Source organism: Podarcis melisellensis (genome assembly GCF_964234715.1).
Source record: "Podarcis melisellensis genome assembly, chromosome: 3".
In the NCBI taxonomy this organism is placed as follows: domain Eukaryota; kingdom Metazoa; phylum Chordata; class Lepidosauria; order Squamata; family Lacertidae; genus Podarcis; species Podarcis melisellensis.
The window spans coordinates 51,347,219-51,374,189 of NC_138530.1; the positions used below are offsets into that span (position 1 = coordinate 51,347,219).

Genomic DNA, 26,971 nt, shown 5'->3' on the forward strand with positions numbered 1-26,971 from the left:
CAGCTACATTAGTCAAGAAACAGCGTTTTGAATGCTTTATAAACATGCAACACCAGGTGGCTCCAGAGAGCAAAAATAAAATTTCTAAGTGATTTCCCATAGCATTCCCCCCCTTTTGTTATAATGATTTAATTTCTGACTTATTTATAGCCTTTTTTTTTGCTGTGTGTAGATCCACCCTTAATCTCTCATGCCTGACAGAAACACTTTGTTGACTATTATCTTGCCCTCTCCTTCCCCACCTTTCTGTTCTTGTATGTTGCTGTGAATATTATTTCAATAGAAAAGTGGCATATGAAATAAATCTTAAATCTTGGTATAATTCTGCTCTATGTGTTATTTGTTCTCCCTCTCTTGAAATTTTGAATGTAAAGTCTTTCTGGCAAAAACACACTGTTTTGGCTTTGTTTGCTATGTAAAGTGCCATATACATTGATTGCACTATATTAATGTGTGTTTTTTGTTTTTGTTTTTTTTAAAAGGTTCTACAGCTGCACAAAGAAATTCCATTTTTGGCGGGGTAGAAAAAGCTGATAATACATATATTTTTTGAAGGTGAGTGATATCTATTTGATATTTGCACCCAGACCTTCTAAGTCTGACCAGAAGAATCCTTCACAGTACATATTGGAGACCTATTCCTGTACATTTCTTTTAACCATGATCATATCAGGGTGTACTAGAAATCTGAACTGTATTGGCACAAGTGAAGTTTGTGTGTGTGCCAAATCATCATTATATTTTTTATTTAAAAAAAAAACTTTGAGGAAAAATGATAATGGATGGTATTCTAGTAACGTGTCCCATCAGTGCAGAGATTTTCACTTACCCAGCAGGACTCCCCTTTCCTCAAAAGCACCCCACACTCTCACCAAATCTGCTCCAGAGGCTTAGGGGGACTCCACAAAGAGATTTAGGTGGAGCCCAGGAGAAGAATGTTCCATTGTGCAAGCGGAAATACTTGCACCAATGGAACATTCTCATTAGTGCTACTTTGGTTTCCACCCTGTGAGATGTTAGACTCGTGACAAAAATCATGATAGCAGGCAAAAACGTCTAACCCTCTCAGCTTAAGACCAGAGAATGAATATAAGGCAAAATGAGAGCCAGCTTCAAGACCAAAATTGTTCATTTGTGTGAAGGGTTTAACATCAGAAACTTGTCTAGTTTTAGAATATTAGTCCCCCCGAAGTCCTATTAAGCTCTCTCAGGGATTTTATGGTGGGGAAGGGCGTGTGTGTTTTCCCTTTTACATCTGCTGCCCTGCCATATTTAATTAAAGCCTTTGGAAGCTCATAAGCTCTTGTAAAAGAAAGAAAGAAAATCTCGAGACGGCATTAACCAAGACAATGCTGACTCATTCCTCCCCATGTCATGCTGGCATTTAAGAAAAGGAAAGGTGGGTAGAAGTGACGCTTTATAATAAATATTATTTTATAGGCTGAAATAATAATCAGATGTATTATTATCTAGAGCAACTGTATCTAACACAATGGGGATGTACTGTTCTGCAGAATGAACAGTCACAGCTTTAAACAATGTGAATAATGTTAAATATTTTTTTTCTTTAAAAGTAAGTATTAAAGTGAACTTTTTTTAAAAAAAAAGCCATAGAATCCTTCAAAGCGGCATTTCATTTAGTGTCCAAACTTATTAAAAAAAACCTGTGTTGGCAATAAAACAATATGTCCAAGTATAGCCTGGGGGGTTTCATTTGATTAGCATATTGGGTGCTGATGTGGAAGACCTGGGTTCAAATACCCCCCCCTTAGGCATGCTCTCAATTGTCCTCATTTTATCCTTTCTCCCAGAGCTGCAGTGAGAATATGCTTTGTTAAAGCTGCAAAGTAATGAAATGAGATATAGAAATATGTATCACAACATTAATCTGTCTATGCATGGATGTCTGGCGTGGGGGCAGCAACACAGCCCCACTCCCTGTAGTCACACGATCTCTCTTCACATGTTTAACGCGCAAAGAGGTCAAAAGTCTGCCTTTAGTCACAGACTGCATTTTCCATTCTCCCAAAAAAGTATCATTGGAACTGTAGTTTACCCATCACAGAGCTACAAGGTGCTTTATTATACAAAGCAATCCAATTCCTAAAAGAAATATTTTAATAATGTGGGATTTAAAATAATGGCCTTGTTCTGCAGTTTCCTTTCTGAGGAAAGTTTCCTTTCACACAGGAATTTGAACTCTTTGCTCCTGAGAATACTCTTCACTTACTATTTTGCTTTAGTAAAATTCTAAAATTTGCCTGACTTTTCTGCAGCTTTCTAAACTGTTGTAATCCCACTTCTCAGTGCAGCAGTTAGAAATGAACAGCATAATATCCAGCACTGCAAACGACTGAGTTTTATTTGCCGGCAGAGACATTACCAAAGATTTAATCTACTAAAGCCATTAAAGTATTTGCAAAACACTCGTGCAATTAGTAACCAGTGCAGCTAAAGAACAAACAGAGAAACATTGTTAGGTTGGATAACAAGACAAAACTGATCTCAAAAATGCTGCAAGCCACACACGGAGATTTACTATTAAACATGTTTTTTGCATCCTTTCCTTCCAGCTCATTGATTGTTCTCCCCTTCCGTATATATATTTCATGGGGGATGCGTTCTGGGTCATCGTGCGTCGGCAGAACGTGCTTAAGCCTGCCCCATACCCACTACACCCCTTTCTGTTTAAAAAGTAGATTCAAATGAGGAGCAGCAATGTGGGCCGGCCATTTTAAATCCAGCTACAGTGGTACCTCAAGTTAAGAACTTAATTTGTTCTGGAGATCCATTCTTATCCTGAAACTGTTCTTAACCTGAGGCACCACTTTAGCTTATGGGGCCTCCTGCTGCCGCTATGCTGCCGCTGCACGATTTCTGTTCTCATTCTGAAGCAAAGTTCTTAACCCGAGGTACTATTTCTGGGTTAGTGGAGTCTGTAACCTGAAGCATCTGTAACCTGAAGTGTCTGTAACCCGAGGTACCACTGTATATGAAAATTGCTGTAAGCCCCTCCTCATTATCCATTTCTCTGGACTGTTCCCAAGTGACACCCCTTTCTTCCAGGCCACATATTTTTCCTTTGCTTCCTTTTTTGTTTACATTATATTTGTATGCTACTTTTCTGCACACACACACACACACACACACACAAAATCATGCTCAAAACAGCTTACTAGAGAAAGACTGGGATCTGTTTCAAACAAACACTACAAAAACAATTTCATAATAACATAGTAAAACAACAACATGGTGACCATTTTATAATAGCATGGCAAAACAACAACAAACCACATTTCAATACTATGCATGTAACAAGATTACTTAAACAACATGCAGCATCCAATGGCAAAAATAACAAGGAAGCTTCACCTTAGACTCCTCCCATGATGTTGCTCCCTTCTCTCTCCAAGCCACACCCCTCACTGGCCCTGCTCTGTGTCTTCCTTGAATCCTTTTGCCTTGCTGGAATGGGTACTTGGATTGTGAGGCCTTTTCCTTGCCTTGATCGAGAGGTCTACAGCCGTACCTCAGAAGTCGAATACCTTGTGACTCGAACATTTCGTCTCCCAAGCACCACAAACCCGGAAGAGGGTGTTCCGGTTTGCAAACATTCTTTGGAACCCGAATGTTCAACGCGGGTTCCACGGGTTCTAATTGGCTTCCAATCAGAAGCCGTGCGTTGGTTTCCAAACATTTTGGAACTTCCAGAACAGATTCTGTTTGACTTCCGAGGTACGACTGTGTATGTCTGTCTGTCTGTATAGAACCCCCTGACTTTGCAAGCTAATATGTATCTTTCTGGAAGAGTCACATCCATGTTCTTCCCACTTTTTTCCTCTCTCCTTGACCTCTGTTGGAGGGTTGCCCACAAGGGAACATGACCCTCAGGCTGGAAAAGTTTCCCTGGCCCATTCATCTGGAATGGCGTATCATCTGTTATCTACAGCAAAAGTTCCCAAATGTAACTTGCTGAGACTGGGAGCTTCTGGAAGTTGTCTATTTCAAACGATGAAGCAATCACAGCCACATAAAGCTATCTCCAGGCATGCAACTGGATCTAAAGTATGCTTTTAAAGTCACCCTGAGTCAAGTTGCAACTGCTTCGAGCCAGCCTTGATTTTAATATTCTCCCACATCTTCAAGTACAGAAGGGCAAGGAGGAAAGAGGAAAGAAAAAAAATGTATTAATTAAATAAAATGTTATTATCTACTTTTCTGATTTCAAAAAGCTTCCATTAGCATTCTGGGCAAAGATTCAAGTCACTTCATATTGCGCTCAAACGAGCTCACTCATCTTCCTCTCTAATAAAACCGGCACTAGTGAATCCATTTAATTAATGTCAGAAAGTGGCCTCAGAAGAATGCATCGATACCACTATGTTTAGATGCCCAAATTTAATGCTTTCTGCCCTCCAAGCATCAGAGTTTAGTCTTCGTGGCTTGGCTTAGAACTTTAATAACCATTTGGATTCAGAATTCTAGTGCTTACTTTTAGCTGCATCTCAGCCACACACTTCCAAGAGATGAAAGGTGAGCTGCATAAAATGCCATCAGTGAGATTAAGCCCCAAAGGACAGAGGCCTTAAATATCCGCCTCCTTCCGTACAGACCCTCCCAGTGGTAAGATCAACGAAGGGGGCTCTTCTGGTTGTTCAACTACCCTTGGACAGCTTGAAGAGGGCATTCTCCATGGCCAGCTCTTAAGCAGTGAAGTTTTCTCTCCACAAGTGTGTCCAGCACTTTCATTGTCTATCTTTCATCATATGCTGAAGGCACATCTGGGGTATATATATGGATCCACCCTATTCTTCTAGTTGTAAATTGCTTTAACTGTTTTTAATATTGTGTCTTTGTATTGTTGTGACCCACCCTGGGACTTACAGTGAAGTGTGGGTTAAAAAATCCAAATAATACTATCACTAAAGGTGAGGAGGAAATCCTACTCATGCGTACCTTGGAGGAAGTCTCATTGACGTTAATGGCCCTTACTTCTGAGTAGTATTGTGCTGTCAGTAAGCAATGCATGTTTCAGAAAGAACGCTGTGCTTACACCGCTTTACATACACTATATATGTGCATCCTCTCCAGAGTGACACCCAATATATATGAAAAACTATAGCCAACATCTTTTATGGAGAGATGATATTTGAACCTATAGCAGCTTATCCAGATTTACCCCACATATAGGTGCTTGTTGTGGGCTATGCCATCTTATGATGCCTTTAAGCTTTAGAACAACCTGGTCATTCATGGGGAACAGTGAAAATTCACCAGCAAGAAGTGAGACCTGCAACATACCATTGCTCTATGACCATTGCCAGCCATGCCCCTTTCTGCCATACTCCATTCCATTACCACCACCTCAATTTTCCAAACCACCTCCAACATATACAAAATGTACTGTGGCCTCTGAGCATGTTTAATCCTTTTTTAGGGGGTTCCCCCTATTTATTCTCCTGCAAAGCTTGGAATTACCGCAGGCCTGCTGATACCTTCTACAGTCAGCACTTGAGGAATGAGTTTGCTATTAATTTATTAGTTGGCAAGCATAACAAATGGTTTCTTCCTGCATCCAAGCTTCTCGAATGGTCTAGAATTATAGCCAGGTGAGGAATGAAACCAATTCCATCTGGGAGGAACAATGCTAAGGTGTTGAAAGAGAAGGCTTTTTCATTTTGAAAGTGGTCCATTTAGCTAGGATCTGATTAGTTGCATCCTCCTACCCGAGGGCCCATGTTGTGTGCAGCCCCAGGACTCCCCACAACCGGTCAGGAATGCTGCTATCACTCCAGGGGCCTGGGCCAATCAGGGGTGCTGGCACAAGGTAAGTATATGGCAGTGCGATGTGCTTTGTGCTGCCAAACACCCGCCCACCCACCCATTGTTAGATCGGTGTCTGGCATTGCTTTGGACTTTGGTTGGTCACCTGTTTTGGAACGGGGGCCGGGTAGGAATTTTTTCCAGTGTGGCAGATTGGCAGTGGCCACTTGGTTTTTGCCTACCTCTTAGCAATCGTCACAACTTTGTAAGGTTTGGCAGTTAGGCATTGGTTTAGGGGAATGTGGGGAGGGGAGGCGCGGCCATCACCTGCCCCTCCATGTGATAGGGTATTCCGTTAAAGGAATCTGGGGGTCTGGATCTCGTCCGAAGCCCAGGGAGGGGCTAGGTCCATGCTAGAACCCTTGGGAACCCCAGGGGTGAACACCAGTCAATAGCCATTGTTGGAGCTCCTTCTGCTGGTAGTTTACCCTTTGCAGGCTTCCTGCTGGGTGGGCAGGAGCCAATTATAGTCAATAGATACCAATGTCTAAGCCAATACCAGTCACACCTGTGTACTCAATAAAGTTGTGGCCTAAATTTGGCCATTAACCTTGAAACTAAATTCTGTTTCCATTGTGTCTCTATTCCATGGGGGTGGGTTTTGAGGCTTGAAGCCCAATTATTATTTTTTTAAAGGATCTGAGAGGTGCGAACTGGTGCTGCTATGAATCTGGATCTGAATCTGCTTGCATTGTACCTTTGTGCATTTGTGGCTGGGCAAAGATACCAATATCTCTAGAATTTTATCCACCTGAGAAAACACATCCAAGCTTCTCAATGGCCAGGGAAGACAGGTTTTGACACACTATTACTGCCTTTCACATCATTTCCCCAGCCTATCCTGAATGAAGGCTCCAGATTTTTAAAATGTCATATGTCCAAACCAAACATGTGTCTGACACCAGCAAGTCAGGTGTCAGTTGTTCTCATTGCCCAATCTGATCATGCAGTTGTAACAAAATTAGCACAGGGTGTGGCAAACGGTTGGGTCCTGGCACATTCAAATTGTGCGATTAAAGTGAATATGGTGTTCTTGTGCAACCAAAACCTGTTTCCAAAAAAATCATATGTAGGGTATGGAAAGCAATGAGGAAATGTTCCTGGAAAGCGTTGGATAACAATTGCCTTAGGCAATTTTGTATTAACCTCCTGCAAACAAATCAGAATGGATGTTCAGTTAACAGCAGACATAACTCCCCCCCCCCCAAAAAAAAAAACCCCTAACTTTGTGCAGAGAGATTGGGATAAGTGCTCAATAAACAAGTTATCTGGAAGCAACCAAAGTATCTTGCAAAATCAGTGATGTATAACCGGTACCGCTTTTGTACCTATGTAAAAGACACCTCTTTTGTGAGGTGTTTCTCATTTCATTTTTCAGCATTTGGGGCTGGAGAAGCTGAAATCTGGAAGCACTTCCCCACATCCTAAGCAACAGCTATGTGCACAACTGACTCTGAACACTTAACACGGGAGGCGCCCCTTAAATAAGATGGAGAGAGGCGGTTGCTGCTCTCTGAGCTACTGTTTCAGCTTGCCTTTGCCGCACTAGCTACACTTGCTTCATCGTGTTTACAACCAGCACAGCAAGATGCTGTAAATTACATGATAAAATGGGGGTGGGAAGCAAGTGGAGAGGCCGACATAGTGGCAGTAAGCCCAGAAGTGAAGCCGACAAGAGTAGACCTGGAATGCCCATCTGCTCTCATCTGTCCCCAGCTGTAGGGGACTCCGGGTTTGAATGACTTTTCCTCGCAGTCACCTGCAGCTAATTAGCTGCCTCCATTTCAAAGTTTCGCTGGCTCGCTGCCCAGCATTCACAGCACTGCTCAGGTAGTGACCTCCAGCATCTCACCCAGTGGACCTTGACTGTTCTTTCACCCACAGCTAATTGACTAAAGCAGCAAAGGTGGGTTGGCTCCATTCGCAGGCAGTGCAGCCTCTCTGCTCAGCTCCGTTTTAGATTGTGCCAACGCAGGTGGCCAACTTTTTAAGTGGCTATTGTAGCTGCGCCTTTAACACCAGCTTGATGTGCAGACATTAACAAAAAGTGTCGTGCTGCTATGAAGCTGTGAAGGTGCTGAACCAGCATCTTGAGGAAGTAGTGGATGACAGCCAATTAACTGTAGCTCAGTCCTGTGAGACAGAAGTTATGTTGGGGTGGGAGATCGCATACCAAGGACTTTCCCAGCATCCTTAACAACTACATTTCCCAGGATTCTTTGGGGGAAGCCATGAAGTGGTATCTTCAGGCTTTAAATGTATGGTGTGAATGTGGCCTTGGTCTCACAAATGAAAAAATCGTCATTCAAACTACACAATCCATGGGGGGGGGGATATTTAAATTCTCTATTGGGATTTGTACTTCCTTTATGCCCAGTTGGCACTGAATAAGTATTTAGTACCCAAAATATACTCTGAGGTACCGTATTCCACAAATACCCTGACACATGCTTAGGCCCTGAGTTCCTGCTTCAGATCACACACAGACTTCTTTTATTTGTCTGTTCTATTCTGTATCAACATTTCTGCTTCTACATTGATGGATGATAATAAACAATCCACTCTCAATATAGGAAAAGTGACTTTCCTTCAAATAATTACAGGGTTCAGCAGTGGGGAGGAAGGAGGGAGTTACTTGTCCTGAGAGCATTGCCTCAGGGAGGAAGGAGGGAGTTACTTGTCCTGAGAGCATTGCCTCTCCCTCTGGTACCACCAAGGTCCACCATGTTCCACACAGAAGAAAGCAGGGCCTCTCTTCAAAGAGATATGCTGTCACGTAATTACTTTCCTGCCTGGTGGTGATGGTGATAGTACTGACGATAATGTGTTTCCACAGTGCCTACAGTAAGTCGTCACATAGTTCATTAAATCAAATACACCCAAGAGAAAAGGAGCGGAGAATAGTTGAGGTTGAAGATCATTTTGGCAATGAAAGCCTGAAGGTGTGAGTTTTTAACAGACATTTATACATTACCATGCCTGTCTCCTTGACCCTTAAGCAAGCCTGTTCTAACACGAACTAAATGGAGCTGTCTTTGATGAATAGGTGAATGCATGAGAAAGGGTGGGGGATTTCTTAAAGTTCACTCAGGGCTTGTCCCAGACATCTTGATCCCTTCAATGAAGGACAAGATGGTGCCCTCAACTGAATAGAAGCCTTAAGAACTGGCAGCTAAACCTTACAGATGATGGAACAGCATCCTTCACTGTAACTGAGGACTTCAAGCTACTTTAGAGGCTCCCAAAAGCCTTCCAATCTGCAGCATCCATTGCTTGAGGCAGTTGCCTCACTCTGCCCAACAGTGGGGCCAACCCTGAGCATGAATTCCTCTTCTGAAAAACAATTAAAGGTGCAGAAACCCTTCATTTTTCCCCATTGACCAACCTAAATCATTTACTTGAACAATGCAGCCATTTAGAGCCTTCATCCTCCCCTTTGGAAAGCCCTGTTATGCTCAGTGTCTTGCTTGCCAGAATAGGTAGGAGAGGAGGATGAGCAAAGGAGCTTTGAGGCTGGATATGAGCAGCTGCCTCCTCTCCAAGTGCCTCCGAGATTTTATATTGCATTTATTTATCAATTAAAAATGATACCGCTTAATAGAATAAAAGTCCCTAAGTGGTTTGCACAGAGACAATACAAACGCGGCAACATTCAATCAAATTTCTCGAGATTAGATGAAAATGGGATGAAAACAAAATGGAACTGTTGATCACAGATAAAACTGAGCAGATATACTTTTCCGAGGCAGCCTTCTGTGGAGGCCACCTCCTCCATTCTGTTTCATTGCTGCTTCTAGGATCAAACAAAGGCCCGTTTTAACTTTACTGTTTGTGTTCCGCCAAATCAGTCAAGAATACAAAGATGTCAAAGACCACCATGGCTTCATCACTTACATCTTAACTACTTCGTAGTATTGTATCTGGTTTACTCTCAATACAGCGAAAGAAGAAGCTTATCACAAACAGTGAATTCATCAGACCTCGGTGAGATAGCTGTTGGTAAGAGCATGGTGCTGATAACACCAAGGGTGCAGGTTCAATCCCCATAAGGGACAGCTGCATATTCCTGCATTGCAGGGAGTTGGACTAGATGATCCTCAGGGTCCCTTCCAACTCTACAATTCTATTATCCTATGATCTGTGTTAGTTTATAGCTAAAATACCTAACAGTTAAAGTTTGGGCCTACACAAGTCTGCTCAGAAGTAAGACCCACTGAGTTCAATGGGGTAAGTAAATGTGTATAGAACTGCAGTCCAACAGGGGCAATCCAAACTCCTGATTTGCAACAGCAGGGCAGTGTAGCCTTGGCTGCATCCACCAGGTTATCTTTTGTAATATGGTGCCTGTGCAAGGCCAAAATTTGGTGCCTCCAAATGGATCTTCTCAATTATGAATCTTCTCAGTTTTGTGCCCCCTTGGCTCGGTGCCCTGTATAGCAGAACTGCCCACAGCACCCTGAATCCAGTGCTGAATCGACACCACTCACAGCTGCCAGGGCAGAAGTTGGGGAGAAGGACAGGAAAAATGTTTCTTTGCTGCACCGGATTCTAGGGTGAATCATATGCTGGACCAGCACTGTCCTCTCCCTGCCTCTGAAATGCCCTAGTACCTACCACTGGTGGAAATATTGCTGACTGTAGGTAGGCTCTAACTGTTTAATGTTTGAGAAAGAGCGTTGGGGTGCTCCTCTCTGACAAGGCTGAGCCACTAATGATGGAGTTGCTCCACAGCAGAACCCTCCGCTCCATCCCCCTCCAGCATAGCAAATTGGGATTTGAACTACTCTGTCCACCACTAACAGTGCAATGCTAGGAATGTTTATTTTGAAGTAAATCCCAATAAATTCAATAGGTCTCCCAGGTAAATGTCCTAGGCTGGCCAAAGGCAAAAGAAGCTAGATCCCTGAACTTTTAATTGTTCTGCAGAAGGGGGAATTTCCGGAGGTTTTGGCTGGCTGCACAGGCTACGCCTAATGAGGGCCCTCCTTCTATGCAAAAACGAAAGGTTGCTGCAAGACTAAAAGTTGCTGCTTTCTTTGTACTTGGCCACACTAATAGGACTGCAGCCACAATCAACTTCACGTTGCAAAATTTCTTTACGTTTGCCGATTCATCTTCAGGGAAGAAGGCTTAATTCATCTTGAAAAGGGGGGGGAAATGCTGCATTTATCAGATTCAGGATTAAGAAGCTTTTGACCAAAGAAGAAAACTAAGCAAGCTTTTACAAGTTTAAACGATGTGAGAAAAAGAGATGGAAACTGCCTGGGTCACAGTCTGTTTTGCCAATTGTTTTACCTGAGCTCGTTTTAATGGGTCTACATGCCCAAACCTGTCAGAAATGAAAGAGAATTGCTTTTAACTGACTGCTTAAAGCCTAAAGAGGCCTCCAAGAACCCACTCTGGGCATGGAAGAAGTTGCCCAGCCCTGGCAGTTCTGTCATATTAAACTCCACTGTATTGTCATTGTGTTCTTCTTCAAAGCACTCCTTCCACAGGCCTTGGGGCTTTCGAATAGGATCATTTTGTGCCTGTCCTTCTATGCTTTCTCTCTTTGACAATGTGCATATGAATCACAATCTCTGCTGGAAGCGAGAGATCCTCGACTGAGACTAGGAGGCTCATGTTACAAAACTCCAGAGTCTTCGCACTTTCAGCAGCATCACGCCTTGCCTCTTAGTGCCCTCCTAGGTAATTCCCACCCATCCCCGGGGGGGGGATTACTGCCCACTTTGTGAACTTCTAGTCCAGATGATAATCTGCTATGTTGTGAAAGAAAAGAGCTTCAAACTATACATTTTTTTAAAAAAAAAGCATAAAGGTTTGCTTCTGTTCATGGTTAATTAAATAAGGTTAACTCTTGGTTGGCCAGAAAATTGCAGCAGACTACACATGGCACTTCATTCTTCCATATGCTTTATCTTGGGATCTGGAAGAAACACCCTATATGTTTCTTCCAGATCTCAAGATTTCTTTAGGAACGTTCAGAAATATTCGGATTTCTTTAGGAATGTTCAGAAATATTCAGATTTCTTTAGGAATGTTCACGCAGTTGCCATAGCCCAGAGACAACAGGGATTTGGAATGAAACTGTTCAGAGTTACATGAGGTCCACTGCAGTTAGATAATCCCCCTTGAGCACTCCTGCTGCAGGTAGATTCCCATAGGGATTCATGTTTGTGGGATTCAATTAACAAGGACTTCCACTAGTGCAATGGGGTTACCAAGCTTCTCCCCACACAGCCCTCCCCCCCCAAAAAAAAATTGGCTCAAGGAGGGTAGGGAAAATCCCCAGAACAGTGAACATGAGGAAGAGAGAAGGGATCATAGGAGCAAACTCCTAGGGGCTAAGGTCCCTTTCCCACCCCCCATAAAATATTTGAGGGGGCTTGGGCCCTCCAAAGTTGATAAGTATTGCCATTGAAATGGTAAGTGTGTGCCACATCATGTGATCAATTATGCAGGGCTGGACTTACCTTCCCCCGCCCCATATTTCATTCAAGTTGGCACTCCTGGAAGGAATCATTTTGTCTTGCAAGCTAAGAAGCTTTCAGTGATGGAGTAATTATTATAGGGTTAGATTGAATTCCTCCCAATACATCTTGTTGACATGTTTTCTTTGGATTAGTGAATGAGACCGTCATTCCATCTTGGGTCAACTGGAATATATGTGACTTTGGGGAAAGTAATACCTGTACAGTGGTACCTTGGCTTAAGAACTTAATTTGTTCTGTAGGTCCGTTCTTAACCTGAAACTGTTCTTAACCTGAGGTACCACTTTAGCTAATGGGGCCTCCCGCTGCCACCACACGATTTCTATTCTCATCCTGAAGAAAGTTCTTAACCCGAGGTACTATTTCTGGGTTAGCGGAGTCTGTAACCTGAAGCGTGTGTAACCTGAGGTACCACTGTAACTATTTTACCATTTATCAGTCATTTGCAAAATGTCTTCCTCATTCAACATCAACAGCCCAATAAGGAGAATATGGAATTATGTAGTCAATATCTCAGTTTTGAAGACTGATTTTCAGAATTAATATTTTATGTTTTAATAAAGCAGGCTCCGTCCTGAGTGTTGTTTATCATGTGCATTTGGATGGGTGTATCAAAACAATGCATACAGTTCAACTTCTTGCTAATGAGCTGATACTGATCGGATTTTATGAGCTGGCAATGCATCAATCACTCATCATTAAACCATTCCCAAAGTGAATATTAATGCACCTTTCCTCCTATTGAAGTACAAGGCAATGCATACTTGCATCCAGATTGCACAACTGACATTAATGCTCTGCCATAAAATGAAGAATGCATTTTTTAAGTAAAAAAGGTTTATCGTACTTGTTGTTCCAGAATAATATTCACAGTTTAGCCCCCCCCCTGGGGGGGGGGTAATCCAATGAGCCTCTTGGGCTTGCTGATCAGAGGTTCAGCAGTTTGAATCCCCGCAACAGAGTGAGCTCCTGTTGCTCTGTCCCAGCTCCTGCCAAGCTAGCAGTTCAAAAGCACGCCAGTGCAATAAGATAAATAGGTACCACTGTGGCGGGAATGTAAATGGTGTTTCTGTGCACTCTGGTACTCGTCACAGTGTTCCCAATGGAAGCAATATTTTGAAAAGGGAAAACTTGAAATTGGGCAACATATAAAGATCTGTTAACAGAACCAGAAAATCAGTTAAAGATGAAGGAATATAATGATATAAAATGTCTGCTAACAGATTGGCTACAATACCATCAATTGATTGACATATTCAGAGGTGATAAAGGGATGGGCTTTGGGAAGGAATTCTTAACGTTCAAAAAGGAATTACTGGAAAATAATGAGAAATTCTTATCAAGAATGTACAAACTACTGTTGGAATGGGAGACGAAAGACGAAGAGGTTAAGACTGTAATGAAACACATCTGCCCGAAAACTTGCTCCGACCATAACGCTGTAAAGATGGAGATGAAGCAAATAACAACCGGTTCCTTCAGATGGAGGATGAATGACACCTTATTTAGAGATGAAGAAGTATATAAAAAGGCCCAAAAAACTTTGAGAGATTATTTGGAAATAAATTTGACTACGAATGTTGAAAAAAGAGTAATGTGGGACGCACGTAAAGCTGTGATGAGAGTGTTCTTGATACAACAAAATGCAATAAAGAAGAGAAGCCAAAATGAGAAAAAGATAAAATTTTGGAGAAAATAAAAGAAGGAGAGAAAAAACTGAGAGCAAAGTCGCAGGAGATCCTGGGAGAACTAAAACTATACCAAGTCCAATATATGGAATTGATGAATCAGGAAATAGAATGAAAAATTAAACAAATGAGACAAAAAACATTTGAATCAGCGAACAAATGTGGGAAATTACTGGCTTGGCAATTGAAAAAAAGACAAAAATTGAACACTATTACAAATTTGGAAGTAGAAGGGAAAAATATATATAATCCAATTGAGATTAGAAATTGCTTCCAGAAGTATTTTAAACAATTATATTCACAAGGGCCACAGAAAGAAATGGACATAGACCGATTTTTGAAGATAAATGGATTACAAAAAATCACTCAAGAAAGTAAATTAATGCTGAACTGTAAAATATCTGATCATGAGGTAGAAGGTGCCATCCAAAATATGCAACTAGGCAAATCTCCAGGACCGGATGGGCTGACTTCCAGATATTATAGATCTTTGAAGGAGTGGCTATTACAACCTTTGAAGGAAGTCTGCAATGAAATTTTGGAAGGGAAAAGGGCGCCAGGGTCGTGGAAAGAGGCTTATATTACACTTATACCGAAAACAGAGACTGAAAAGACTCAACTTAAGAACTACCGTCCCATATCCTTATTAAATGTGGATTACAAAATTTTTGCTGACATTTTGGCCAAGAGATTGAAAAAAGTATTGATGGATGAGAGCCACAAGGACCAAGCGGGCTTTCTCCCGGGAAGACATTTGTCTGACAATTTGAGGAACATAATTGACATTCTTGAAAAGTTAGAAGTGAATATAAACACTAAAGCAGTTCTGATATTTGTGGACGTGGAGAAAGCTTTTGACAACATCTCTTGGAGCTTCATGAAAAAGAACCTACAGGGTATGGGGATAGGTCAAGGTTTTGAAAATGGTATAGGTGCAATATACTCTGAACAAAAGGCTAAATTAATTGTAAATAACGTGGTTACGGAAGAATTTAAGATAGAAAAAAGGACACGACAGGGGTGCCCAATTTCCCCATTGCTTTTTATATCGGTCCTGGAGGTCCTGTTGAACATGATTAGAAGGGACCGGTTGGTTAAAGGTATACAGGTCGGAGCTAAACAGTACAAACTGAGGGCATTTGCAGATGACTTAGTTTTGACGTTACAGGAGCCAGAATCTAGTACTAAAAGGGTTTTAGAATTAATTCAAGAGTTTGGTCAGGTGGCAGGATTTAAACTGAACAAGTTAAAAACTAAGGTTTTAGAGAAAAACTTAACATTGACTGAAAGAGAGAGGTTTCAGAATGAAACAGGTTTAATTGTGGTTAAGAAAGTGAAATACCTGGGGATTAATATGACAGCAAAAAATGGGAATTTGTTTAAAGATAACTATGAAAAATGCTGGACAGAAGTGAAAAAAGATTTAGAAATCTGGTCAAATTTGAAGCTTTCCTTGTTGGGTCGAATTGCAGCTATGAAGATGAATGTACTGCCTAGAATGTTGTTTTTGTTTCAAACATTGCAAATTGTGGACAAGATGGACTGTTTCAAGAAGTGGCAGAAAGACATTTCTAGATTTGTCTGGCAGGGCAAGAAGCCCAGAATAAAATTTAAGATATTAACTGATGTAAAGGAAAAGGGTGGATTTGCCCTGCCAAACTTTAAACTTTACTATGAATCAGCAGCATTCTGCTGGTTGAAAGACTGGCTGCTTCTTGAGAACACAGACATTTTGGACTTAGAAGGTTTTAACAATGTTTTTGGGTGGCATGCATATTTGTGGTATGACAAGGTTAAAGCGCATAAAGCATTTAAAAATCGTATTGTCAGGAAAGCATTGTTTAATGTCTGGATTAGATATAAGGATCTATTGGAAAATAAAACCCCAAGGTGGTTATCACCAATGGAAGTGGAAGCTCAGAAAAAGCTCAATATGGAGGCCAAATGGCCGAAATATTGGGAAATTTTGGAACAAGGAGATAGACTGAAACTGCAGAGTTATGAGAAATTAAAAAACAAAGTGTGAGATTGGCTTCATTATTATCAGATAATGGAGGCATATAATTTAGACAAGAAAATTGGCTTCCAGGTGGAAAAATCAAAATTAGAAACAGAACTGTTAGAACCTAAAACTAAGATTTTGTCAAAGATGTATAATTTGCTGTTGAAATGGAACACTCAGGATGAAACGGTGAAATCTGCTATGATTAAATGGGCACAAGATGTTGGACATAACATTATGTTTGCTGACTGGGAACAGTTATGGACCACAGGTATGAAGTTTACGGCATGTAATGCCTTAAGAGAGAATATTATGAAAATGATTTACAGGTGGTACATGACCCCAGTCAAGCTTGCAAAAATTTATCATTTGCCCGATAATAAATGTTGGAAATGCAAAGAAAATGAAGGTACATTCTTTCACCTTTGGTGGACGTGCCCAAGGATTAAGGCTTTCTGGGAAATGATTTATAATGAAATGAAAAAGGTATTTAAATATACCTTCCTGAAGAAACCAGAGGCCTTTCTCCTGGGCATAGTCGGTCAATTGGTGTTAAAGAAGGACAGAACTTTTTTATGTATGCTACAACAGCAGCAAGTATACTTATCGCAAAGTACTGGAAGACAGAGGATTTACCCACCCTGGAAGAATGGCAGATGAAGATGATTGACTACATGGGATTGGCAGAAATGACTGGCAGAATCCATGACCAGGGAGAAGAGTCGGCGGAAGAAGATTGGAAGAAATTCAAGGACTATTTACAGAAATATTGTAAAATTAATGAATGTTAGAATGATGTTGGATAGAAATTAAGTGGTTTCCAGCTGTAATGTTTTAAGTGATGGGGGGGAAGGTATAGAAATAGGTTAAAACCTATCGATAAGGATTTGCTGAACTAACAATTTGAACTGGAATACAAAAAAGGGAGGTATGAGGAGGTCGGAGAAATATGTTAATGAAAAATAAGTATTGTGAACCTTATGTGTTTTTAACTACTTTGTATTTTTGTATTTTTTGTGTTTTTTTCTTTTTTCTTTTTGATTTTCTTTTATTGTATTAACCTTAAAAACTTTAATAAATATTATATATAAAAAAAAGACTGTAATGAAACACTGGGCACAAGATATAGGGTATAACATACCATTTGAATCATGGGGAAAGCTGTGGAAAGAGAATTTAAAATTTACGGCATGCAGTTCACTAAAATAAAATTATATGAAAATGATGTATAGATGGTATTTAACTCCAGTAAAACTTGCTAAGATGTATAAAAATTCATCTAACCTATGTTGGAAGTGTAAAGATAAAGAAGATACATTTTTTCATATATGGTGGACATGTAAAAAAGTAAAGGGCTTCTGGGAAATGATATACAATGAAATGAAAAAAAAATGTTTAAAAATTCATTTGTCAAAAAACCAGAGGCCTTTTTAGTATGCAACCACAGCTGCCAGAATGCTACTTGCCCAGAGGTGGAAAGAAGAGAACATCCCAACGAAAGAAGAAATGAAGACTAAGATGATACACTATGCTAAATTAACTGTGACGATCAGACACTATGAAGGAAAATTTAATCAAGAATGGGAAAAAATTATAGATTATTTTAAAGAGCACTGTAAATACATGGAAACATTAGCAGGATTGTTGCAACATTTATGAAGTGAAGGCAAAATTAGGATGTGAAAAAGAATTTGAAATTAAGTGATGAAAAATAATTGGATGCAAGGAAAATAAAAGGGAAAAAATGGAAACCAGGAGGGGTGGGGGGAAGTCAATCAATGTAAATTTGGAAATGATACGTTAAGAAAAATTGTTATTAGAAAAATCTATCTATCATCTATCTATCATCTACTGCAGCAGGAAGGTAAACGGCATTTCCATGTGCTTTGGCACTCCCACTGCATAGAAAGCTGTCTGTGGACAAATGCTGGCTCCCTCAGCCTGAAGAGAGATGAGCATTGTCCATAGTCACCTTTGACTGGACTTAACTGTCCAGGGGTTACCTTTACCTTTACCTTACCTCTCTCTGTATAAAGGTGATGAGGAGCTCCACAGCCAATATGTGGCGTGAAGGGTGGATGACAGAACTAGATGTGGGATGGTGGATGAGTGAATAAATTGATGGGTGGGTGGTGGAAGAAGTCCACTTACATTTAAGGGTCAGACAGCATTGTAGGCTGGTCATAGCCACATCTGCAACCCAGCAGCTGGCTGCAGTGGATTGCAGGCCTGCCTGCAGATTGGCCAATAGCAGACTGGCCTGGGGGCCGGAGTTCCTCAGAGGGTGAGACCAACCAGCCAATGGGCATTTGGGTTCGCTCCTGGGGGAATGAATAGCCTGCCAAGTCATCCTCAGCTTTTTGTCAGATCTCCCACCCTCCCTCCCTTTATCATACACTTTTCCTTTCATGCTAAGAAGGACCTTGTTAGCCACCATATTTGGGGCTGGGCAGGAATTTTTTCGCTTGACAAATTGGCACCAGCCATTTGGTTTTCACCTACCTCATGGCAATCATCACAACTTTGTGAGGCTAGGCATTGGGTAAGCCTTGGGTGGAGCGGAAGTTGTAGCCTCTGCCTGCCCCTCCTTGATTAAGGGTGCACCATTAAAGGGATTCGCATGGAGCTGCCTCTATCTGATGCCCAGGTGGCGGCTAGGGCCATAACACTCCACCAAAGGGTACCCCTCAGGGGGACACCTATTTGATGTATGTCATAGCCCCCCCCATGTGGTTTACCCTTGGTTTACTCCCCGCAGACGGGCTGGAGCAAAATACCGGTAAATGGCTTCACTCAATGCCTATAGCAAACTATTCACATCTGTAATCAATGAAGTTGTGGCCTATTTGAGCCCAGGCTATAGGCTGCTAGCTTGTCTAGTTCTTTATCATCTAAGGAGTAACAGGGTCATGGAGCTTTGGCATGCAAGTCATAGCTGTGCCATCGCCAGTTTTCTTGGGGAATTTAAGGGTATAGAGTTAAAGCCAACTTCCAGGTTTCAACCAGGCCATGTTTGTTTTTTGAAGAAGTAATTTATTAAACCAGTTTTATATTTAAGAATACGGAGGCTTTACATTCTTCCATTTGATTAGGAAACTTGAGAAGAACGGAGGCGGATTGGATGTAAAACCTTCTCCTCAAGGCAAGTGACTTATTGTAAACACTCTATATAAACTGGCTTAGAGTGTTGTTGTTTTTTTAAACATCAGTAGCGTGTGTTAATGGCATAGTAGGTCAGGGGCTTGTGTCGAAGCATTTTTAAAAAATAGGAAAAGAAATGTATAAGAGTTCAGAAGTGGGCTTCCAGAATGATTCATAGCTTGGAAAGCCTGGCTTCCAGCAAGATTGCCAAACTAAATAGAATGACCTTAAAACAGATGGTTAAGTGTTGCTATTATCACTGTTTGTAAGTGCCTCCCATGGAGAGATTTCTAATAGAGAAAAAGCATTACGATATTTTAGAGCTGGAAGTTGAAACTAGGCAAACTAAAACTGAAAAGAAGCAGCAAGCTTATAATTACAGAAGTATTTATTGGCATAAAGGATGTAACATGGTCCCCATCAAATGAGGTCTTTAAACCTTACCTATGCTGACCGCCTTTCTAAATGAGATTCTTGCATTCAATCTGAAATTATAGTGTTGAAGTAATAATTAATAGGTTAAATCTATGACTTTCCCCAGACAGGCATTCACTTAATTTGCCATGTTCCCTGTGGCCTTAAAGGACAAGCTCAGAAAGGGAAAGGGAAATATGGGGATGAGTTACCCTAAGTAACTAAAAGAAATATTCCTGGGGGATGAGAGTCCAACTTTGGGGGGGAAAGAACAAGGTGCTTATAGATATTCATACAACCCATATTCAAATTTCCCTCCAAATTATCTGAAGCTGCCTTGATCTCAAGTGTTTGATGGTCCTGATAACTTAATGCAAATCCCCTCACGGTTTCTAAAGAGATGAAAACCCTCTTCATGTAATGTGCCCAATAAGAGAAAGCAGGTGAGGTTGTCACAATTCAAAAGCACTGTCAGGAATGCCAGTATGGCTCCACTGGTGGATTTGTAGCACAATGACCTTGCCCCTCCCCCTCTCCATGGCCATATGCAGCAGCAGCCAGAAGGTCAGGTGAAGAGTGCAGCCCCATGCTGCCATCCAACTGTCCTTGTGTGTGCCGCCCCAACCTGCTCCATCCCCGACTTTCTCAAGTTGTGTGGGAAGTCTAAAGGGGGCTTTGAAATGCAGAGAAGACTCCTTGCAATTAGGAATCCTGAGGGTGCAGGCTTCCCACTTGTCAGAAGACTTCTAAGTGTCTTCAGACAAGTGCACTTAAAAAAAAAACCCCATTCAGATCTTCTCTCTCAAAACAGGAAAGTTGGGGGTAGAGCAGAGAGAAACATGGGGAGCAAGGGAGAGTGCCCTCCCCCATTTCCGACTTGTTGTTGTTGTTATTGTTTAGTCGTTTAGTTGTGTCCGACTCTTCGTGACCCCATGGACCAGAGCACGCCAGGCACTTCTGTCTTCCACTGCCTCCCGCAGTTTGGTCAGGCTCATGTTTGTAGCTTCGAGAACACTGTCCAACCATCTCGTCCTCTGTCGTCCCCTTCTCCTTGTGCTCTCAATCTTTCCCAACATCAGGGTCTTTTCCAGGGAGTCTTCTCTTCTCATGAGATGGCCAAAGTATTGGAGCCTCAACTTCACGATCTGTCCTTCCAGTGAGCACTCAGGACTGATTTCCTTAAGAATGGATAGGTTTGATCTTCTTGCAGTCCATGGGACTCTCAAGAGTCTCCTCCAGGACCATAATACAAAAGCATTGATTCTTCGGTGATCAGCCTTCTTTATGGTCCAGCTCTCACTTCCATACATCACTACTGGAAAAACCATAGCTTTAAATATATGGACCTTTGTTCCAACTACTTCTTTCTAATTTCCTCTTTAGACATAAGGCCCGAACAAGTGTTACAGATTTCAGCCAAACACTGTTAAGTAGTACAACTGAGAGGCCACACCCAGTTATTTACCAAACTTTGGAAGGGCTGCAGAAGAACATCACTTGGGTCCAGGATCTCAGAAGCGGGTTTCACATACCCCAACCTGCTAATCTTGGGACTGTCTGCAGTTTTTAAAAATCTATTTGCAATTCAGACCAAGCCTAAGAGCGGTTCTTAGACTGTTTGCATAATGATGGGCACAGTTGAATTTCAATGACTGCTTGAAAGGTCATCTCTCCCCCTGCTCCGCCCCACGCATTTCACTTAATGGAGCTGGCTGGCCTGTTTTACTTTAACTCATCCATTTTACTTTAACCCTTATATATTGTTTCAAGTGTTTGAAGCTATTACTCTACTGAAACTCTACATGAACTGAAGAAACATAACTGTCTCTCCATGGGTGCTAAACTTTTCTGTTTTGCAAGAAAAACAACATATTTGGGCTGCTTCTCTCAGTAATAATTAAAAGTCTGGATGCCTCTCCTGAGGACATAGCCCACAGCAACCACTAACCATTTCTGCAATCACATCAGTCATACATATCCCACGAAAAGCCCTCTGGCAGGACTATTCTCCCCTTCTGTGGATTCGAGGAACTGGTATTCAGAAGCACTGCTGCCTATGTTTCAGTTTAATTGGCTTATGAACTTATAAAGGTTGTAGACACCACCTGCTGCTGCAGTCCTGCTCTCTCCTTCACTTATAGATCCTACATAGTTGTAGAAGTAAGAGCAGCACCACGGAGGTTTCTCTAAGCTATCCTGTAGACAGGAGAAAATGGCGCACAGAAAATACAGCATTGTGAAAATCTAAGCAGACAGCTGCTAGGAGAGAGCCAGCCCCCATTCTTGTGAATCCCTTGTAAAGAATTTGGATTGATGTGTATATTGCCCAACCGCTTCACGACACTTTGGGGGCCAGTTGTCTTCTAAAGCTGCCATCAGTGCTGACAACGATGAGGCAATGCTTTTTCGATCTTGCTTCCCAAAGTCTCACAATCCTGCTTTCCCCCTTGATTTATGTAGAGTTGAAGCTGCTGCTATTAGCGGATCGATTCCTATACCTGGTTCTAATCCACTGTGCCCAGAGAGCTGGAATTTTCAGCTGCTATACTTGTTTGTTATTAGACTCACTCCAGAACTTTTAAAGGAAGGCATCTCTTGCAGCATGTTGCATTACGAAAGGGGAAGCAACAGTCATGTGGATGCAAAGGTACTTACCAGGACATCAAAGGAGAATGCATATTCTTCCTCTCCCCTCCCCCAATCTGCACAGATCACATTTATGGGGAAATAGGACTGTGCCTGCAGGCTACACACCTGACATACCTGCTTGCCCATGTCCCTCAGCACACACACACACCCATTCCATGCTAATGGAAAAGGGTAGGATCACCTGGAGGAATGGATGGATGTGTAAGAACTGGGTGGATATCAGAGAAAAAGCAAAAAAAGTTCTTCTGTGGCTCAGATTCAGAAGCTGCAGAAGTTTTGGAGTTTTAACACTCATATTGTATTTGAGGCAAGCATTTGAGCTACCCAAAACTATATTTCCAAGCCTGAAAATATGTGTGTGTGGTGGGGGATTCTGAGCATGCATTGCCCAGCCAATTACATGAAATGGCAGCACTGGCAAATGCCAGAGATACTGAGGGTAGGGTGGCAAAATGGCACTGCGAAGCAGCAGCTGGAGAACAAAAACAAGGAAAGAAGAGTACTGGAACAGTGCAAATGTTTGGCAGGGTAGAATCTTTGATTGAAGGGGGGAATTAGTTAAACTGCATCAAATCTGCTAGTTTTGAAGCAAATCTGCTCGTTTTGAAGCAAGACTATGTAGAGGGGCCCTGGTGAACTCTGGCTCAAATTTGGCCTTATTTTGGGAGGCTTTGATCGCTCTCTCTCAACTCAGGGAAAAGCTCACTGAAGGGCAAAAAAATGAGGATTTTATATGTATTATTAACCCAGGGGTCACTATTTATGGCATAATCCAGGAGCAAGTGAAAAGATGAATGGCAAAATATTTATGTCCTGAGTCAATTCATGTTACAGGCCAAGATGTTAAGTAGTACCTTTGGTTGTCCAACAGGAGATACCTTTCAAATAAATTTTGAAGCAATTTAAATATGACATTAATGGTGTGGATTTGTCATTGTGTTAGCCTGAAGAAAAAGTTTTTTGTGGGACGCACAAATTACATTGGGGCTTCTGATTTTCTTTTGTTTCCACTTTTGAAGGCATAGAATGACAGAGCTTAGGAGCAGTCACTTTCCTGTGTGCCTTTGCTGTTCTAACATGCCACAACATTATTTATTACAATCTGAATGCAGCCCTACCTTCCAAACAACTTGCTTTAAATGCTGATCAAGCAAGCTAACCAGCTTCTCTTCTTCTCTTGTCAGGTGGGAAACTCAAAGTTGCATGAGACGTACAAAAGGTCTCCACACCATTGTATCTCAGTACCAGAACAAGGGGCAACTGCTCTAATGAGCACCTGTGAGTCCAGAGACTGCCTTTCCCTACCATCTCTGCTGTGGTCAGGGTGTTTTTTTCAGTCAGAACTCACTGGGTGGCATTACCATTACAGTGGTACCTTGGTTCTCAGATTTAATTCGTTCTGGAAGTCCATTCCAAAACCAAAGCGTTTCAAAACCAAGGCGCACTTTCCCGTAGAAAGTAATGCAAAACGTATTAACCCGTTCCAGACTTTTAAAAACAACCCCTAAAACAGCAATTTAACATGAATTTTACTATCAAACAAGAACATTGAGCCAAAAAATGAAAGCAATAATCAATGTACTGTACTATAAAATAAATAAGACAATATTGTAGATGAAATAAGTTAAATTATTTTTTTTCCTCACGTGCACTGATGATAGTCATTGTTTGGATGAGGGGCTTTTATCCATTTCCACAGTCACACAATCAATCAATCACTAGCTGAACTGGGCTCCACACAGTCACAAAAACAAATGAACTAAAAAAGCCTCAAAAACAAAAATGCAAAATAAATAGCAAAAACAAAAGTGCCAAACTTAATCCGTTACGGAAGTCAGTTTGACTTCCGAAATGTTCCAAAACCAAAAGACTTACTTCTGGGTTTTCGGCGTTTGAGAATCAAGTTGTTTGAGAACCAAGGTTCCACTGTATAAGAGAACAAGGGAGGCATTTGTGGTGAGTTCCGGCACCTCTTTTTCTAGAAAAATAGCTCTGGCTGTGGTCCATATCCATGATTTGGAAAGGAGACTTGGTTGTTCTCTGAGCCTTTTCAAACTCTACAATATTCTTTTTCAGATGAGATGCTCAGAACTGTACATAGTAATCCAAATGTGGTTACAAACCATAGATTTGTATAATGGCATTTCTAAAGCCCTTATAGCCAATCTAGACTGTGGCACTGAGTGCCAACCTCCTCCTCTTCAGCACTGCACTTGCAGAACTGAGCAGGGAGGAAGATGAGGACAAAAGTAGAATTAGTTGACTCTGATGTCACTAGCAATGGCCCCCACCCAACACCAGCCCTGGGATTGCTGCTATAGAAGCATCCTGGGAAAGGGAAACCTAACACATTGATAAGGCTGCACGATACTTATGGTTAGTAGTAAGGGAGAAATTCAGTTTGGTTTGCATTTTAATACAAAGCTACCTGGTTTGCACTTCCCAGAACAATAGACAAACCAAATCATAGTTATCCTGCAAAATGTGCACTTCTCTTAATTTTTGTAGTGCAATTCTTCAACCAGATAATGTGTATAAAAATACTTAGAAGAAAATGTGCGTGTATGTAAAAATTACATACTGTATGAATTGCATTGTGGTGTGGGAAACTGCTTGCAAAAGTGTGCATATTGGGTAAAATTGCATGCAAAAATGTGTACATTAAGCAGAAATGTGCACTAAAAATGCTTGCAAAAACTTGTGAGGGCTTTTTTAAAATTTGCAAAATTCTGAAGGAATGTTGCAAACTGAGTTTATGAGTGGGGGAAAATGAGAAACAGAGAGAAACTGCAATTAACGGATGTGTCCACCGCATCTATGGTTGAATGGGCAGCTACAGAAGCCCAGTCTGTTTTGTTTTGAACCCAGTTCTTATGCAACAGCATTTTGCTTAACATTTCCTAATTTTAACTCTGAAACAGCTGGCCCTACCTTGAGCATGTTCAATAATCTGTCTGTATGGTGCCACTGTTTTGCTGGTAGAAACAGGTACAGCTACCGTTCCATTGTGCCTGAAGCTAACTTCAGGCAAATTTCTGCTCTTTGTAAATCTTTCCCACACTGTGAGTTTCAGCAGCACAGCTGCAAAAGAGCTGCTCAGAACTCCCTTGCTTTGGACTCGTGTCTTATTTACAGACACGGATACTTCAAAGAACTGACAGCCTCACCTGACCGGACTGTCAGGTCAAAACGAACAACCTGCCAGTTCAGTAGCTTGGACTTTAGAAAGGTTGCCCATCCCCTTCCCAATAGCCCTTTATAAATCTTTTACCGAAGTTACTGGCACTCGCAGAACTTCAAAGGAATTGTCTTACAATTAGCTACATCTTTTCTCTCACAGGTCCTATGTCAGTGAGAGGTTTGCCCAAGAAAGAAGCAAGAGATCTTATATTTAAGCAGCGTTTAATCATCATAACCTACCTAAACTTTACGTGAGAGGTTTCACTCCAGGTACCATGAAGGGCGTTAGGCAATGTGGTTTGTGCAGCAGCAGGGAGACAAAGGTGCAGCAGAACCCTCAATGGAGAAGGGGAGGAAGGCAGGAGCATTTTGTTTCAAAAGCATACATCTGTGTTGTTATTGCGGGCACTTTCCTGGCTCCGCTTGCCAAAACAAAAGACAGCAAACCAAGAAAAAGAAGAAAGTGGTATTGCATGGACAGGCAGAGTCCCCAGATCCCAGGCGCCCCCCCCCATCATATGGAATAACGACTCAAGACAACGTGCTATGGGATTAAATTGGCCACAACTTTATTAAATTTCAGATGTGGGTAGACCTTGGCTCAGGCATTGGGCGTTCTCCCTCCCCAGTCCCCAGCCGGGGACCTAGGGAGCATCAGGGTTATCCAGTGTGGGGGGGGGATGGGCCGGCTCTGGAGAACATATGTTCAAGCAAAGATAGCCGCCCCCTTTTACGCTGCTGCCGCAGGGGAAAGCAATGACGACCTCTCGGCATACGGTCAAAGCCTCCCTTCAGAAACCCCTTTAACGGGGAACCCTGGTATCACCGCTGCAAAGAGGAAGATGGACTAAAGGATTCTGTCCAAGGCCTGATACCGCCAAAGTTGTGATGTTTTGCTACGGGAAAGGTGAAACCTGCCAATGCAGGGAAATTCCTTTCCGGCCCTTTAACAGCAACCTTGACATAGCAGCGCCCGCATACCTGTGAAGAAAAGTTAACCTGCAAAATAAGACATTAATTGAGGGTGGGTAGGGTGGGAGAAGCTCTGGAGCCAAGTGAGGTTTCCCAGGTAAGATCCTCCCTCTATTGTGTGGGCAGGTAATCCCTCCCCTACCTGGCCTGGTCTCCTTGGCAACGCTTCCCCCAGGTGGGGTTGGACAACTGACTGGGGTAGGCGGAGACCTCCAGGTATCCCACCTGAGGGAAGGCGAAGCCAAGCCTATGTTGATGGAGCCGCTCCAGATCCAGGGGCTGCATGCATCCATGCAAAGGGCACCCCCCGTTTTATGCGGGGAGCAGTCATTTTCATTAACTGTACCAAAAAAATGTGCTGTGGTGTCACTTATGGTAACAATGTTGGCCCATTCATAGATGGATAGATATAGATAAACACCCTGTGATGTGGAAATTGTTTCCCTTTGGCATGAGTCCATGTGTGAATTAAATGAGCAGCTCAGTACATTTTGCTGCCTGAGGTAAAGGAGAAGATGAAACTTCCCTCAAGGCACATAGGCAAAACCAGCCTGACTGGTTGTTGAATCCTACTCCAGTATTGCTGCAAGCACAGTATCTTCCACTGCACG

The 26,971-nt window shown here is 41.9% G+C and overlaps 1 long non-coding RNA gene across 1 annotated transcript in view; it reads right to left on the reverse strand.

Moving 5' to 3' along the window:
* Positions 1-3,735: 3,735 nt before the first annotated feature.
* Positions 3,736-26,971, reverse strand: part of LOC309367567 — a 33,719-nt gene continuing 10,483 nt past the window's right edge. Inside the window, exon 4 of the long non-coding RNA XR_014167222.1 lies at positions 3,736-4,139. This is a non-coding gene — a long non-coding RNA (uncharacterized lncRNA). The remainder of the gene's footprint in view (positions 4,140-26,971) is intronic.